This window comes from Olea europaea, unplaced genomic scaffold (assembly GCF_002742605.1).
Source record: "Olea europaea var. sylvestris unplaced genomic scaffold, O_europaea_v1 scaffold311, whole genome shotgun sequence".
NCBI lineage: Eukaryota > Viridiplantae > Streptophyta > Magnoliopsida > Lamiales > Oleaceae > Olea > Olea europaea.
Window position 1 is genome coordinate 914,005 of NW_019249854.1, and position 17,144 is coordinate 931,148.

Here is a 17,144-nt window from a genome sequence, read left to right on the forward strand (position 1 = left end):
GAGGCTAGTTGGCCGACCAGCATCTGGTCGATCGACCAGCCCCCGCCTCCCATCCATAAAGCTGGTCGGCTTCAGCCTCCCCACTTCGTCCAGTAGGTTCCCTTGTGAGTTTGATAGCCAAACCCTTTCAGCTGATTCTCAAGTGTTTATTTCGAATTTTCCCTAGAGACATATTGACTCTATCAAGTCTCCAAACCAAAACTTAGAAATCAGATGGATCCAGCAGGCGAGATCGTCCTCCTTGAAATTCCAAAAAGTTTCAGTCTCTACAATTCATCACTTAAGTTGGAAAAATGTCTTGCTAGGTATGATAGGGTCAATAATTATGTCTATAGAGCCCCAGGTCCCAAAGAAAGACTTCCCGAATTCGATCTGCGTAAGGTAGCCGTGAATAAGGACATTATGGTTGGGGATTTCGATTTTCCATTCACCCCTTCTTGGTGTCAATTTACAATGAATTCTACCTTACCCCTAGTCAAATTAACCCCAATGCATGGAGAAAAGCATTGTATTTCTTGTATGTTTGCCTTAAGAGGAGAATTCCACTTTCTATAAACCTTTTTAGGTAGGTCTTCGAGATGCACGAACTAGCTCAGTGCAATGCGTTTGTCTTTTTCACTACTAGGATCCCTTTGCTCTTTCCCAAGTTTAGGAATTCGAACAGCGGGTGGAAATCTCGGTTCTTCTTTGTCCGGCCTCCCGAAGGTCGATTTCCCTTCAATACCAACTGGCGACATCCCCAAATTTGCCTTTTTAATAGCCAAGTAAAATTACTTCTCTTCTAAAAACTCAAATCCAGGAGTTGGTCGATGTAGCCCCCCTCACACCTGACTTAGGATTGGTTCTGACCATGAAGAACATGTTAATAGTAGGGATGAGTCGTCCGACTGGTAGGTGGTTTTCTTGACTTTTGCGATTTTTTACTTGCACATATTTTTTCTTGTTGCTTTTCTAGGATACTATGTTTTGGCATATGTATGTAGATATGGATTTTGGATGAGGTATTGAAGACCCTGTCGGGTGGCGACGAGGACCTTGCTCATATTGACGATAAACTCTCAAGGTCCTCTTTCTTACTTCATATTCCCATGTTTCTTTTTGTAAACTTAATGGACTTTACTTTTCATGCATAGGGATGGAGTTTGATTTAGAGGAAACCATGGATTCTATGTTGGAGCAGGGGCGTATGAGCGATGTTGATCTGTCTTTCATCCCTTTAAAAAGGAAGAAGATAGCCATCCAGGAAGGAAGGTCTCAGATGGCACAAGAGACCCCCAGCCTTCGGATGAGCCTATCGAGGTCGTCCCAGCTCCTAGGCTAGGCACTTCTAGTCGTATGCAGTGCGAGCGCGAAGATTCACTTTCGAATTTCGAGTTTCCTCCTACCATGGCTATCATGAGATGGGGGTGCTTAAGTCTTTGGTGACACCTGCTTGGGCCAGGGCGATTGCAGGATGTAGTGCAGATGACATTAAGAGGGCTATGGTGGTTTATCTTCAGAGGGTATGTTTATAAATCCATATCTCTTTTACGTTGAGTTTTATTTTTTGAGCATGGTTTTACTACTTGACTCTCACATTGTCTCCTCATTCTTAGGTGGTGGCCCTTCAAACTAGGCTTACTGAATCGAGTCATCGCCAGGCCTTAGAGTTGAAGACTCTTGCAGTAGAAAAGAAGAAAGAAGCTCATCATTACAAGAAGAAGATATCTTTCTTAAAGAAATCTCTAGAGACGTCGGAAGCTCGAGCACATGAGTAGGAGACAGAGAATGACAATCTGCGGTCTGTGTTGGCTCGTACTCTGGAGGAGGCAATCGAGAGGTATAAGGCCTCTGCTGAGTATACTAGGGACCTAGAGGCATTTGTGGAGTAGTACAAGTCATCGTCTCATTATGCCAGGGCCTTGCATTCGTATGGGAGAAAGGTGATGGATGAGTCCATCAAACTAACCAAGGAGTAGATATCGATCAAGCACCCTTCTATTGACCCCTCAGGTTTTGATAAGTTCCTTGCGCAGCGCAAGGGGAATGTGAGTGGGGGGCAGCCATCTAGGTCACTTGGTCATTCGTCACGGGGTGGCAATGGTAGTGCTTTCCCTTCGAGTTGAAGCATGGCTTAGTAGTAGCATCTTTTGTTAGTTTCCCTCTTTTTTGTGTCGCCTTTTTTTCTACTTGTAGTATCATTCCCTACTTGTCCAGGGTGTGGGCAAGAGCACATCACATGCTTTTTGTATGAACGCTATGTTATCAACGGTTATTAATGTTGAACACATCGTTCTTTTAACTTGTTTTTTTTAGTGTTGTCTTCCACGTTCAATCGTTTGATAGCATAGGTAAATGTCATTCGTCCTGTGCGCACTAGGCTTGATTATAATGGTCGACGACCTTAGCCAACATTCTGACCATTTAAGGCTTTCCTCCTAGTCACGTGGACTAGTTGGCTGTTGTGAGAGGGGTCTAGTGGTTAAGGACCTTAGCCAATTTTTTGGCTTTTCAAAGCTCTCCGCCTAGCCATGTAGGCTATGTCAACCATCAAGAGGTGGTCTGGCGGTTAAGGGCCTTAGCCAATTTTTTGACTTTTCAAGGCTCTCCACCTAGTCGCATGGCTATGTCGACCGTCAGAAGGTGGTCTGACAGTTAAGGGTCTTAGCCAATTTTTTGGCTTTTCAAGACTCTCCGCCTAGCTGTCTGGGCTACGTCGATTGCACGTCTTCATGGGATGAGCATGGAGATTCAAGATTGCATGTTAGCATAAAAAATACTTGGATTCGTGAGCTCAGTAGGCGTAACGGAACGTCCCAGCTAGGCTGGCCCTTCCTTAGCACTCTCATCATCCATCACTACCAAGGTCTTTCATTAAACACGATAAATAATTGTAACTAAAGGCGCCTTTGTGAGGCGTTGCATGGAGGGAATTAAAAATGCAACCTATTCTACATTATTTACAAGAACATAGCCTGTGCATCTATCCTGAAGTCTACTGGTAATATCTTTTGAGATGCTCTACGTTCCATGTTCTACCCAGTGGTCTTCCTCTCATGTCTTTTAGGCTATAAGCTCCCTTCTCCAGGATGTGGACTACTTCATACGGGCCTTCCCAGTTTGGTCAGAGTTTTGTTGGGGAGCGTCCTGCTGCTGCTACATCCCTTAAAACGAGGTCTCCTGGCTAAAAGATTCTTAGTTTCACCCTTCGATTGAAGTATCCATCGGCTCTTCATTTATAGACCATCATCTTGATCGTCGCATTCTCACCTCCTCATGTAGGTCGAGTTCCTCTCTAGTCATAGTGTCATTCAGCCGCTTGACTTTCATCCTACCAATCTCGCTTAAGATCTCAACTGGGGCTATTGCTTCCATCCCAAAGGTTAGTCTGAATGGCATTTCTTCAATCATTTCTCGTGGAGTCGTGCGATATGCCCATAGCACATTAAGCAGCTCATCTATCCACAGCCCTTTCTTCTTCTCCAATCTGGTCTTCAAATCCCAGAGAATGACTTGATTTATCACTTTGGCTTGCCTATTCGATTGAGGGTGGGTGATCGAGGTCAGTCTATGATCGATGGGATAACTTGCACCAAAGGTCTTGAAACTATGATTATCAAACTACCTGCCATTATCCGTCACCAATACCCTGGATACTCCGAACCAGCATATTATATTTTTCCATACAAAGCCTTGTATCTTTCATGTCGTGATGGTCGACAATGGCTTCGCCTCCACCTATTTGGTGAAGTAGTCGATGGCGACCAACAAAACCTTCCTCTGCCATTTGGCCATGGGCAGAGGTCCTAGAATGTCCATTCCCCACTAAAAAAATGGGCACACCTCAAATATGGCTGCCTGCTATTTTTGGCTGGGACATGGATCAAATTTCCATGACGCTGGCATGTGTCACATTTTCGAACCAACTCTTTGGCATCATCTTTCATAGTTGGCCAATAGTAGCCCTGTCGTAGAATTTCGAAGGCAAGGGATGTTGTCCCTTGGTGGTTACCGCAGGTCCCGGCATGTACCTCAAACAGTACCTCTTTGGCTTCGGTGGGGCGTATGCATTTCAGATATGGCATGGTAAAACCTCGCTTGTAGAGCTACACATCGATGATGGTAAATGAAGCTACTCGAGCTTTCAATCTCCTCGCCTCTAGAGGGTCTTCCGGTACCTTATCTTCTGCTAGATATTTGACTATCAGATCCATCCAACTTTTTTCGTGTTCGATATTCTTCAGCTCAATCCAGGCTGAATGATGGGTTGTTGTAGAACTTGAACACTCACTGTCCGAGGTAAGTTTTTTGGGTTGGGCGATGCGAGCTTTGCTAGTGCATTTGCGCATTCATTATCTCTTTGCAAGACCTTCGTCACCTTAAAGCTTGCGAACCCTCTTTGCAAATCCCTTACTTTCATTAGGTATGCTGCCATCCTCCCGTCCTTTTCTTCATACTCTCCCAACACCTACCCTACTATTAGCTGTGAGTCACTGCATATCTCTACTGAAGTCACTCCCAGCCTTGTTGCCAAACCTAAGCCTGTGATGACTGCCTCATACTCAGCATCATTATTGGTAGCAGGGAGCTAGAAGGGCAACAAATATTCCAATTCTTTAGAGTCTGGTCCGATCATTATGATTTTTGCTCATGATCCCTTTGCATTCGAGGAACCATCTACAAAGATCTTCCAATCTGTCTTCTATCCTTCTGGGGGCTCTGTCGAAATGGTGAGCTCGGCAATAAAGTTTGCCAGGGCCTATGCTTTGATGGCCGTCCTGAGCCTAAATTCAATGTCAAACTCACCTATTTCAATCGCCCATTTCTGTAGCCTCCCAGAGGTTTTCGATCGATATAGGATTTGCTTGATGGGTTGGTCAATTATTACTTGCACCGTATAGGATTGAAAGTAAGGTTTAAGCTTCCTCGCTACAACAATCAACGCGAGCACCAGCTGTTTGGCCAGACTGTACCTTGTCTCTGCGCCTTTGAGGACCTGACTAATGTAGTAGATTTATTTTTTCCCTTTGGGAGTTCTTTCACAAGAACGGCGCTGACTGCCCGTGGCGACACCGCAAGGTAGAGACACAGTACGTCACTAGGGCATGGGCTGGTCAGAATAAGAGGTTGCTGTAGTGACTTCTTTAAGGATTCTAGTGATTCTTTACACTCTTGAGTCCACTCGAAATTGATGGAATCCCCTATGGCTTTAAAGAAGTGGTAACACTTATCTACCGCCCGACTCATAAAGCAATTGAAAGCCGCCACACGCCTATCAACCACTGAACCTCTTTCTTACTAGTGGGGCTCTTCATTTCTAGTATTACCTGTATCTTGTCAGGGTTTACCTCAATTCCTCTTTGGGTGATCATGAAGCCTAGGAACTTCCCACCGACAGTACCGAAGACACACTTCTCTGGGTTGAACTTCAAGTTATTGTGTCGGGCCACATCAAATACTTTCTGTAGACAAGCCACATGATCTATAGCTTTGGCACTTTTTACTACCATGTCGTCGACATAGACTTCTATGACATTTTTGATCAGCTCCCAAAAGACTCTTTTCACCATCGTTTGGTAGGTTGCTCCTGCATTTTTGTGGCTAAACGGCATGGCCATGTAACAATATGTCCCAGAATTTGTGATAAATGATGTCTTCTCTTGGTCGAGCTCAACCATAGAGATTTGATGGTACCTGAAAAATGCATCCAGAAAGCTAAGTCTTTCATGACTTAACGTGACATCAACTAGGTGGTCAATCTAGGGGAGTGGGTATGAGTCCTTTGGGTATGCTTTGTTAAGCCCAGTGTAATCTACACACATGCATTATTTTCCATTTGACTTCTTCACTAACACGATGTTGGCCAACCACTCAGGGTACTGCACCTCCTAAATAAAACCAGCTTACAGTAGCTTTTCCACCTCTGCCTTTGCCACTTACTACCTTTCAGGGACGAGGTTCCTCTTTGTGATAAATGATGTCTTCTCCTGGTCGAGCTCAACCATAGAGATTTGATGGTACCTGAAAAATGCGTCCAGGAAGCTAAGTCTTTCATGACTTAACGTGACATCAACCGGTGGTCAATCTAAGGGATTGGGTATGAGTCCTTTGGGTATGCTTTGTTAAGCCCAGTAATATACACACATGCATTATTTTCCATTTGACTTCTTCACTAACACGATGTTGGCCAACCACTCAGGGTACTGCACCTCCTAAATAAAACCAGCTTACAGTAGCTTTTCCACCTCCGCCTTTGCCACTTACTACCTTTCAGGGACGAGGTTCCTCTTTTTCTGTTAGACTAGTTTAGCTCCGAGGAGAATGCCAGGGCGATGTTGAGCGATGGCTATGCTAATCCCAGTAATGTGGTTCGGGCTCCATGCAAAAACATCTAAGTTATTTGCTAGGCACCTTACCAACTTCATTTTTCTTCAGATTCTAAACCGGCCTCGATGCTAAACTTCCGTCCTTCTGATACGGAGATCCTTTCAATCATGTCAAGTGGTTCGATCTGCCCTTTCGGAGTTTCGACCTCCAACATCATAACCGATGGTATTCCCTTCACTGATATATTGTCGACATAGCATTTCCTAGATGCTTGCTGGTCCCCTCACAAACACCCAATTTCCCTGCTGGTTGGGAATTTCATGACCTGGTGATAGGTCGAGGGAATAGCTCCAGCTGCGTTTAGCAATGGCCGACCGTTGATCGCATTATAGGCCATGAGAGTTTTTACAACTAAGAAACTTGCCACAATTACCACAGCGGTCGGATACAGGGAGTTCCACGGTCCCTTTTGGAATTATCGTGGCCCTTCCAAAGCCCTGTAGTGGGGTGGTTATTATTTTCAACTTGTTAGGGGAGATCTTTAATCCCCAAAAAATCCCATGTAAGTATATTTGCAGCGCTTTCCCTATCAACCAGCACTATCTAGACGTCAAAATCAGCTATGTCGCCTACTATCACCGAGTCATCGTCATGGTGGTGTGCTATGCCTACCAAATCCTCCTCATCAAAAGTGATGTTTTGACTAAACCTCACTTTCCTTTGGATGGAACAGATCCGAAGAGATTGCGCGTATCTTTTTCTTGCCGAGTTTGAAACTCCACCTCCTGCTATCTCCTCTGCAATCATGTTTATCACTCCCGCCCTAGGCGGGAGGTAGTCCTCCACTTTTTGTTTACCCTGGTTGTCCTTCACATATTTGCCCAAGAGCCCTCGTCTCAAGAGGCGCTCAACCTCGTCCTTCAGCTACTAGCAATCTTTCGTATCGTGCCCGTGATCCTTGTGAAAATGATGGCATTTGCCTTGGTTTCTCTTACCGGGTGGCGTTGCCATGGGCCTCGGCCATTCAAGCTCCTTCATATCTCGTATCTCCATCAATAGCTTCACGAGTGGGGTGTTTAAAGGGGTGAAGTCCTGGGCTCCTCCCATTTTTTCCTGACTTGTCGATCTTGCTTTACCCGTCTATTCACTCCTCAGCTTATTTTTGTTGGCAGATCTCAGCTCATCTCCTGCCTTTTGCTTGTGACTCTCCATTTTCCATCCCTCTCTAAGTTATTTTGTGACCTTCTCCACTTTTTCCACATCAACATACTTGTCTCCCTTTTTCAATAGGTTGTGCATTGACTTTGGGGGGTTTCTTGAAAAGTGACATCTTGAAGGCTAGGTTACGATTTCCGTTCATCAACGTAGTCACCACTGCTGACATTTGGAGATCCTCTATTCCAAGGGACGCTCGGTTGAATTTGGCCAGATACTCTTGTAGAGACTCGTCCTTCTCCTAGACCACCTGCATCAGCCTAATGGCCGTCTTCCTCTTTTTTTTACTACTGAGGAAGTAGGTCACAAAGTTCCAATAAAGTTCATCAAATGTTCAGATAGATCGGGGGGCAAGTGTCGCTACCCAGTCTCTGGTTTCTCTCTTGAGGGTCAGGGGGAAAGACTGACACATGACTGCATCAGGTGCTTCATTCAAATTCAACAACAATAACAAAGTTTTATCCTCATCTTCGAGAATACTTCATTCAAATTCAACAAGTCAGCTAACTGATTAGAAGTGATATGAACGTCAATAGTGATACCTAGTTAATATTGGAAGTTCAAGAGTTTATTTTTCTAATTGAGTCGATTTCCAATTCTCTTTCAATTAAATTTTCCTCCAGTGCTCTCCACATCTTTCTCTTAGATATAACGGATACTTCTGATTATCAGATACAAAAAATTACGAGTTTTACCAACTGCATTGAGATTGATTTTTGTGTGCATTAGTATCTTCTCTGACTTTTCTTCCAAACCAATTTCTAGTTTCCAACTTATTGGCATGCCTAAGACCAACCATTGCTACATACTGAAATTATCGTACCATGCCAATTGTTCGGAAAAACGCATGTCAAATATTGCTAATGGAATAATAATAAGAAAGAAAAATACTGAGTCCAAAAATATAAGAAAAATGAGAACCCAAGAATTTACAAGGTTTGGTAAAATTTACTTGTGTCGTCAGGCACTACAAAGCCTGTCCTCTAACTTTAAAAGAGGAATATTACAAACTTTAGTGCAATTGTGAAATTACGTAAAACTAGATGATTTTTGAGATATCATCTTCCTAAATCGATATGAACTTAGAAAAGAAAACAATATTTAACATTGATTTTTATTTTTTGAGAGCTCTACTACTCCTTTTCTTAGTTATGACTATGCAAAGAGTAAATGGCTTGTTATAATTTACAGAGTTTCCATAGGAGGCTCGACTTTATTCAACTTGAGACTATCCCCTTTAAAAAAAGGTCTAAATGATGTGGGGTACGTCCATGCTAATATTTTCCCTCTTAATCCTCACAATGATCGTAGCTAGTAGAGAATGCCTTAGCAAGACTAAATGTCTTTCATATAATGAGATTTGACAAAATTTCATATTGGCTATTCAAATTACCATGACTCTCCCAATTTTCTTGGGCTACGAAAAAAAATTAATAAAGTTAGAGAGAGATGCTCTTAAATTCTAGTGAGAGAAAGTCCCACTTGAGTGCCTTGATTTCATGAGTTTTTCTTTATTTTGGGTTTGATTTTTACTTCTTAGTGAAAATCGAGTGAAAATCGAATTTAACATATTTCATTTCAGTTTGGTTTGCTCATATCCGAGTTTTTTGGTGGTAACTTTCTAGTGATAAGTTATATTGTTCACGATTTTTGTTCTTGGACATTATGCCGATTTGGGTTCCTAGTTCCAGCTTTGGTCTACAACATTGATTACTTTAGCTTCCTTTTCGTCCAGTTTGTCTTTCTCTTCAATTTTCTTAGCTGGTTTAGTTTTCTTGGGTAGCAAACTGTTCTTTTCTCCTTGGTTCTGGTTTCTTTATTTGCTACTGAGTCCTCCAGTTTCAAGCCAGTATTCTACTTATGCTGGTTTTTTATTTTCTTCTTCAGTTCATTTCTTGGCTACCGTTTCTGCGGGGTGTTCTTGGTTTCTGCGGGGTGTTCTTGGTTCTTCGTTGGAGTTTGTGTTTTCTTGTGTATGTATTGTGTATTTATTCCAGCTGGTCAGTTGATTTTTGAATTTGGTCTCTGGTTTCTGCATTAGCTGGCGTGTTTTTTGGGGTTGGTGGCTGACTTCTGCAGTTTTGGTGTTACCTTGGCTGTGTCTTCTGACCTTTCTGACTTCTTGTAGTATTTTGCATCTTCTATTCCTAGTTTTCTTTGACCTCTTACTGATTATTTAGTTCTGGGCCGGGTCATTTAATTGACTTTGGACTATCCTATCTTCTCCTGGGCTTTTTTATTTCACGGTTGGGCCTTCTTGTTGGGACTATTTGTGCTGTGTCTTTATCAGTTCTCAGTTAATTTTGGGCTGCTCTTATTTCATCTTCGTTCTCTGCTGCCTGTTTCCTTCCCAGCAGGCCATAGTTTTTTCCTTTTCATGGGTAAGAAAAAATATGTTGCAAGCCTTTACTCTGGGTTGACACCTCCTAAGCCCCAGACTGTCCAGCAAGGTGATGGTTCCTGGGGTATTGCTGCCCCTTCGAAGTTTAATATTGCGGAGAGTAATAAGGTGAGTTTGCCTTCACAAAGTGTATCATTGACACTTGGAGAAAATGATAGGGAATCTAAAAATTCTGACTTTGAATTGAATTTGGTGGATTTGAAGCAACAAAATAATGCTAATGTTACTAGAAATGAGGTTGTAAAAGATACTAAAGCTCCATGGGTTGATCTCTTTAAAGACGATAGGAAAATTGAGGAAATTTTAAGTTGAAGCCTTTTGAAAATCATTTGGAGGAAGTTGTTTTGGGAGAATTGGATGAAGATAATATCGAGAATACTTGGGGGTATGGTCTCTTGGATACTTTGCTGGTTGGTTTTTGGGGAAAGTGGCTTTACTCCAATTGTGTGATTCTTGGAAGGTCGAGTATAAATATTTTGTGCACTCAAGCGGGTGGATGGTTTTCAAATTTGAGACGGATATGGATAGACTAAGTGTGTTGCATGGTGGTCAGTACTTGGTTTATGGAAGACCATTAATGTTAAAAGTCATGCCCCGTTATTTTGATTTTGATGACAAAAATGTTAGCACTATGCCGGTTTGGGTCAACTTGCCGGGATTGCCTTTAGACTTTTGGAATACGAATGCTTTGGGTAAAATTGTCTCCAAAGTTGGCAAACCCATTTCGATCGATAAGGTCATGAAAAGTAGGGGTAGACTTTCCTATGCAAGAGCACTAGTTGAAGTTGATGCTTCTATCGTGCTTGTATGGGTGGGAAAGATTTGACTTCCAAATGGCATCTTGAGAGAGCAAGAAATTATTTTTGAGCACGAACCTAAATTTTGTGGTTCTTGCAAAGTCTTTGGGCATTCATCTATTGGTTGCAATTTTAAGAAAAAATCTATGGGTGACAATAGCAAGCCCATAAGTAGGGAGACATCTAAACCCACTTCACAGGCTGCTCGGGTGAAAATTGGTCAAGCTGGGAATTAAAAAAGGAAGCAACAAATCAACAGGAAAAGGATTCTGATGGGCAGGATAGGCAGCCTCTAAACTAAATTTGAACTCAGGCTCAACCTGGGGCTATTGACGGGTAGATTAGCCAGGTTGAGGACCAGCCGGATGCCCCCTTTGTTGAGTTAATTCAAAGAAGAAATGGGGCTACCCGTAAAAGGAATTCAATTTCTATTGAACCCACCCAACCGCCGACTAGCACATGCTGTCATACGGACTATGTGGTGGCTGATCCTATGTTCAAAATCACAGGGACAACTTCAAAAAATGTAAGCAATGAAAAGCTTAAAGGTAAAGTTGATGAGGTAAGGAATGTGGTGAAAAAACCCGAAAAGAAGAAAGGTACCTCCCTTGCTTCAACATCATGAAGATCGGCGCATGGAATATTAGGGGCTTTAACCTGCCCCTAAAATAAAATGGGGTTAAAGGTTTCATGAAACAACATGAGATTGATGTTATGCGTATTTTGGAAACAAAATTGAAAGATTCAAAACTCTGTCGAATTATGAGGAATAAATTTGGTGGTTTCAACTTTGCAAAAAACTTTCAGCATCATAAAGCGGGCCGTATTTTGGTTTTGTGGAGTTCTATGAAGGCTGAATTGGAAGTTTTGGAGACTACCGCACAAGTCATCCATTGCTCAATCATGTGCAAGGTAACTTCACGTTCCTTCGTTGTTAATTTTGTCTATACATTCCATACTATTGTGACTCGTAAGTCTTTATGGAATAACATTGAGGAATTCGATCTCAATTGCTCCTTACCATGGTTGGTCTTAGGGGATTTCAATAATGTGCTAAATTTTGATGAGAATGGTAATGGTGCCGATGTCACGCCGTATGAGATTAAGATTTAGATAAATATTGCCATATTGTTGGACTTTTGGATTTGCAGTCGATTGGATGCTTCTATACTTGGAACAATAATTCCGTTTAGAGCAAACTTGATAGAGCCATGATAAATGAAACTTGGATGCTTGAGAGTTATGACAGTTTTGCAAACTTTCTTCCATTAGGGTGCCTCTCCGATCACTTACCTTGTATTTTTTCAATTTTCGGGGAAGTTGATAGGAAGAAAAGGCCCTTCAAATTTTTCAACATGTGGACATGCCATGAGGATTTTCATGAAGTGGTATCAAATGGTTGGAATAAAGTCTTTTTTGGGATCTAAACAATTCTCTTTTTGTAAGAAATTACAAAGTCTTAAAGGGATGCTTAAGAAGCTCAACAACAAGCATTTTGCTCACATTTCCTCTCTAGCCGACTTTGCTTCAAAAAAGTTGGAATTGGCACACGTTGAATTGCATAATGATCAACAAAATCTTCAATTAAAGTGTGAAGTTTTTAGATTGAGAAAGGAGGCTACCACGCTATGTGAAGCGGAGAGGAGTTTCTATTACCAAAAAGCAAAGTGCATGCATTTGAAGAATAGTGATAAACGTACCAAGTATTTCCACTCTTTGGTCAAGATAAATGCTAAAAGGAACTTCATTCCAGCTATTATCAAGAGGGATGGTAATTACTCTACCTCCCAAGAAGAGGTGGCAACGGAATTCACTCACTTTTATAGTGAATTGTTAGGAAAAAAACTGTTGGACGGCAATTTAATGATGAAATTCTAAGAGGTGGATCTATGTTGTCGGAGGAAAATGCTATGTTACTCGTCAAGGACATCACGAGATAAGAGACCAAAGATGCTCTTTTTAGTATTAGGGACAACAAATCACCCGGTCCGAATGGATACACATCTTGTTTTTTCAAAAAATCATGGGATATTGTTGGCAATGATTTCATGGAGGCAATTGAAGAATTTTTTGCATCGAGGTCTCTACTCAAGCAAATCAATCACACCATCATTGCTTTAGTACCAAAGGGTAATCATTCTACATCGGTTGGGCACTATAGGCCCACTGATTGTTGTAATGTCTTTTATAAAGTCATTACAAAGATCATTGCTTCTCATTTGAAGCCTATGCTTGTTGACCAAGCACAAACCGCTGTTGTGGAAGGACGGAGCATGATTGAAAATATTCACTTGGCACAAGAGCTTTTGAGGCAATACAATCGCAAGAGGTGGCTCCTAGATGTCTTCTTAAAATTGACCTAAGGAAGGCCTATGACTCGGTTAGTTGGGATTTTCTTCCTAAAGTCCTTGAAGAATTGGGTTTCCCCAATATGTTTGTTGATTGGATTATGGAGTGTGTGACAACTCCATCTTATTCCATCGCTCTTAATGGAGTCTTTCATGATTTTTTCGAAGGAAAGAAAGGTTTATGCCAAGGTGACCCGTTATCTCCTTACTTGTTTATCTTATGCCTTGAATATTTCTTTAGAATGGCAAAGGAGGCTACAAAGGATAGCGATTTCAATTTTCATCCTAAATATGCACACTTTAAGATTACACACTTAGCTTTTGCTGATGATTTGATGCTTTTTGCTAGAGGGGATGTAATGTCGGTGGATATCTTAATGAAATGTCTTTCAAATTTTGGTGCCATGTCGGGTCTCAATATAAATGTTGGGAAATCTTGTATTTACACCGTGGGGATTCATGGTCAAGAATTGGAGGATATCCTTGCTCTTTCTCATCTCCCAATTGGTACCATGCCATTTTGTTACTTGGGCATCCCACTTGCGGCGAAAAAATTGGAAGTTAGTTCATACGATTCATTCACCAATAAAATTTCTTCCTATATTGGTACATGGTTGACTTCTTCATTATCATATGCGGGTAGAGCGGAATTTGTGCCAGTCGTTCTATAAGGAGTGGAATGTTTTTGGTTATCAATTTTTCCCATTCCGGCAACGATAATTTCTAAGATCATTAGTCTTTGTCGAAGGTTTTTATGGGGGTCTAAAAAACCATTGGTAGCTTGGAATCAAATTTTCCTTCCAAAGCATGAGGGCGGGCTCGGTTTTAGAGATATGAAAAGTTGGAATGCTGCTCTCCTTTCCAAAACTCTTTAGAACATTCATAGCAAAAAGGATAATCTATGGATTAAATGGATAAAAAAAGTACACCTTCGAGGTTTGGATAGTTGGAAATATAGAGTGAAGAAAGATGATTCTCCACTTCTTAAAAAGCTGCTGGAAATAAGAGACAGCATTGTTGAATCACATAGCGACGAACAAGCTGGAATTAACAGATTATGTAACTGGACGGATTCTAGGATTTTCAGCACCAAAGCTGCCTATGATTTCTTCGGGCCGAAAGGATTTAAAATCGACTGGGCACCTCTGTTTGGGAATGTTCTATCACTCCTAAACATTCATTCATCCTTTGGTTAGCTGTTCGGGGAAAATTGGAAACTAAAGACAGGTTGACGCATCTTGACTTGACTTGGACCGAATCTGTCCGGGAGTCTTCGATGAAACTGCCCAACACCTCTTCTTTTCATGCCCTTTTTGTAGAGATGTTTGGGATCATATCCAACATTGGTTGGCTATTCGACGCACCACGTCTACCTTGTTGAGTTCTTTAAAATGGATGAAAAAGGAAGCCCGTGGTAAGACTTGGCCAAGTAGAGCAAAACGTGTTGCACTTGCAACAACTGTGTACCACATTTGGATGGTAAGGAACGATGTATTTTTGAAGGTATTAAGCCGCAACTTGAATCTATTGTAAGACAAATTAAAACACACGTATACAAAGTTATGTTCACCTTGTATCCATATGTTTTGATTCAATTTGAATCTTTTGTAGTCGATTTTTAGACCGATGTTGGTGCATCTGTTTTTATTTGATACTCCCAGGTATGTCCAGTGTACATGTATTGGTTACTTACCTTCTGATTCTTTGGGTATGCTCGGTGTACTTGTAAATTAATTTTGATCTATGGAATTTCACATTTACCGATTAAAAAAAAGTTCAAGTTAACTGAAAAATCTGATCTAATCCTCGTAATACAAGTTTATATTTGTACTCCCCGAAGAGACAAGGAAACAATTCGATTTTATCGATTATCTTAAACCTCATAAACTCTCTGCCGGCTGTCGTTCAATCCAACTTCTTCTACCCCCCGCAATTTCAACAAGAAACCAAATCTATTCTTCTTAAGGTAGAAAAACCAAGAGTTAATTCATTAATTACATGACTAAGCAAGCAATGTTGGCCACTGATTATGCAAATGAACTTGGTTTTGCATACTGCTGTCTTTATTTTCTTTTGGCTACAGCTTCCACTATGGCTTGCTGATAATAGTAACACCGCCACTGCAAAACCTGGCTGCCAAAGCACGTGTGGGAATCTAACTGTTCCATACCCTTTTGGTATTGGCGTAAATGTTAGTTGTTCCCTCAATCCGTCGTTCAATATCAACTGTGATACATTTTTAGACCCTTCCAAGGCCTTTCGTGACACAACTGATCTTGAGGTCACAGCTATTTTTGACAACAAAATATGGGTCAAGAATTCCTTGGCATCAGTATGCTATGATAAAGATGGAAATGCACCTACCGATAACTTGGTATCTATCAATTTAATGAACACTTCTTTTAGCCTGTCTATTGAAAACCAGCTCACAGTCATTGGATGTGATTCTATTCGTTGTTAGAAGATATGGAAGATTCCATAACTGCTTGCGTCGGTATATGTTCAAAAATCCAGGATTTGAGTAAAGGAGTTTGCTCTGGAATTGGCTGTTGCTAGGCCTCCATAACAAATGGTTTACAGTACTGAAAACCAGCTCACAGTCATTGGATGTGATGACTATTTGTTGTTGGAAGATATGGAAGATTCCATAAGTGCTTGCGTTGGTATATGTTCGAAAATCTAGGATTTGAGTGAAGGAGTTTTCTCTAGAATTGGCTGTTGCTAGGCCTCCATAACAAAGGGTTTACAGTATTTCCATATTTCGCTGACAAGCTTGAATGGTCATCGCAATGTCTGGTCATTTAATCCCTGTGGCTACGCATTTCTTGGAAAGCAGGATAGGAACACATTTCGCATATCTCATCTCAATAATATGTCGATCTCATTAGATAACGTGCCCTTGGTGATTGAATCGGAAATTGGGGACAAAAATTGAACTGAAACTCAGAATTCGATTGTCATTAACATATATTATGGAGAAAGCATTTGTGTTGATTCTGGTACTGGAATAGGGGGATACAATTGCAAATGCTATATAGGATCTGCGGGCAATCCTTATCTCAGTCTGGGCTACGTAGGTTAGTTAATAACGATTTTTCCCTATTCAATAAAAATATGTACACCATCAGTTTTTGGCCTGGCTATTATCGAGCTAATTTGATGAAACTTCCTCTGCTAGATGTTGATGAATGCAAGGATCGTCCATGTGATGAATTTGCAACCTGCGATAGCCTTCCAGGTAATTACAATTGTGAATGTCGGAAAGGATATCTCGGTGATGGCAGAAAAGATGGTCTTGGTTGCTTTCTCATGCAACCTTCAACATACTCCTATAGTTAATGCAGGTAATGAATCCTCATGCAATAAGTGATGTAGAATTTAGAAAGTATCATTTTTGACATAGGTGGAAAAGACAGTGTAAACTTCTGGTGCATGTTTAGGTTGTGGTTTATAGCTAATGAATTCTTAATAAAACTATCTAAATCTGCCTTTGCAACCAGAGATCATTTGATACATTGGCTAGGATGGTACAATTAACTATCTTAAGATAGATGCTATGGATTTTTTATACAGGTTTATGCATAGCCTTGGTATTATTGTTCCTATTGGGGGTTACCTTCGTGTTGTACAAAGTACTAAAGAAGAAGAAAAGAAATAAGCGCAAACAGAAATTTTTCTAGCGAAATGGAGGTCTTTTGTTACAACAACAGATATCATCTAATGAAGATGTGAGAGAATGAAACTTTTCCGGTCCAAGGAGTTGGAGAAGGCAACTGATCGCTTCAATGAAAGCCGAATAATAGGTAAAGGAGGCCGAGGTACAGTCTATAAAGGCATGCTATCAGATGGAAGAATAGTCGCAGTGAAGAAATCCCAATCAGTCAATGCAAATCAACAAGAGGAATTTATAAACGAGGTTGTCATACTTTCACAAATAAATCAAAGAAATATTGTGAAGCTACTAGGATGTTGTTTAGAGTCTGAAGTTCCATTGCTAGTTTATGAATTCATTTCCAATGGAACCCTCTTTGACCTCATACATGACGAAAGTCCCAATTTTCCATTTTCATGGGATGT

At 41.1% G+C, this 17,144-nt stretch overlaps 1 pseudogene; it reads left to right on the forward strand.

The window, feature by feature from the left end:
* Positions 1 to 15,636: 15,636 nt before the first annotated feature.
* Positions 15,637 to 17,144, forward strand: part of LOC111385229 — a 21,311-nt pseudogene continuing 19,803 nt past the window's right edge.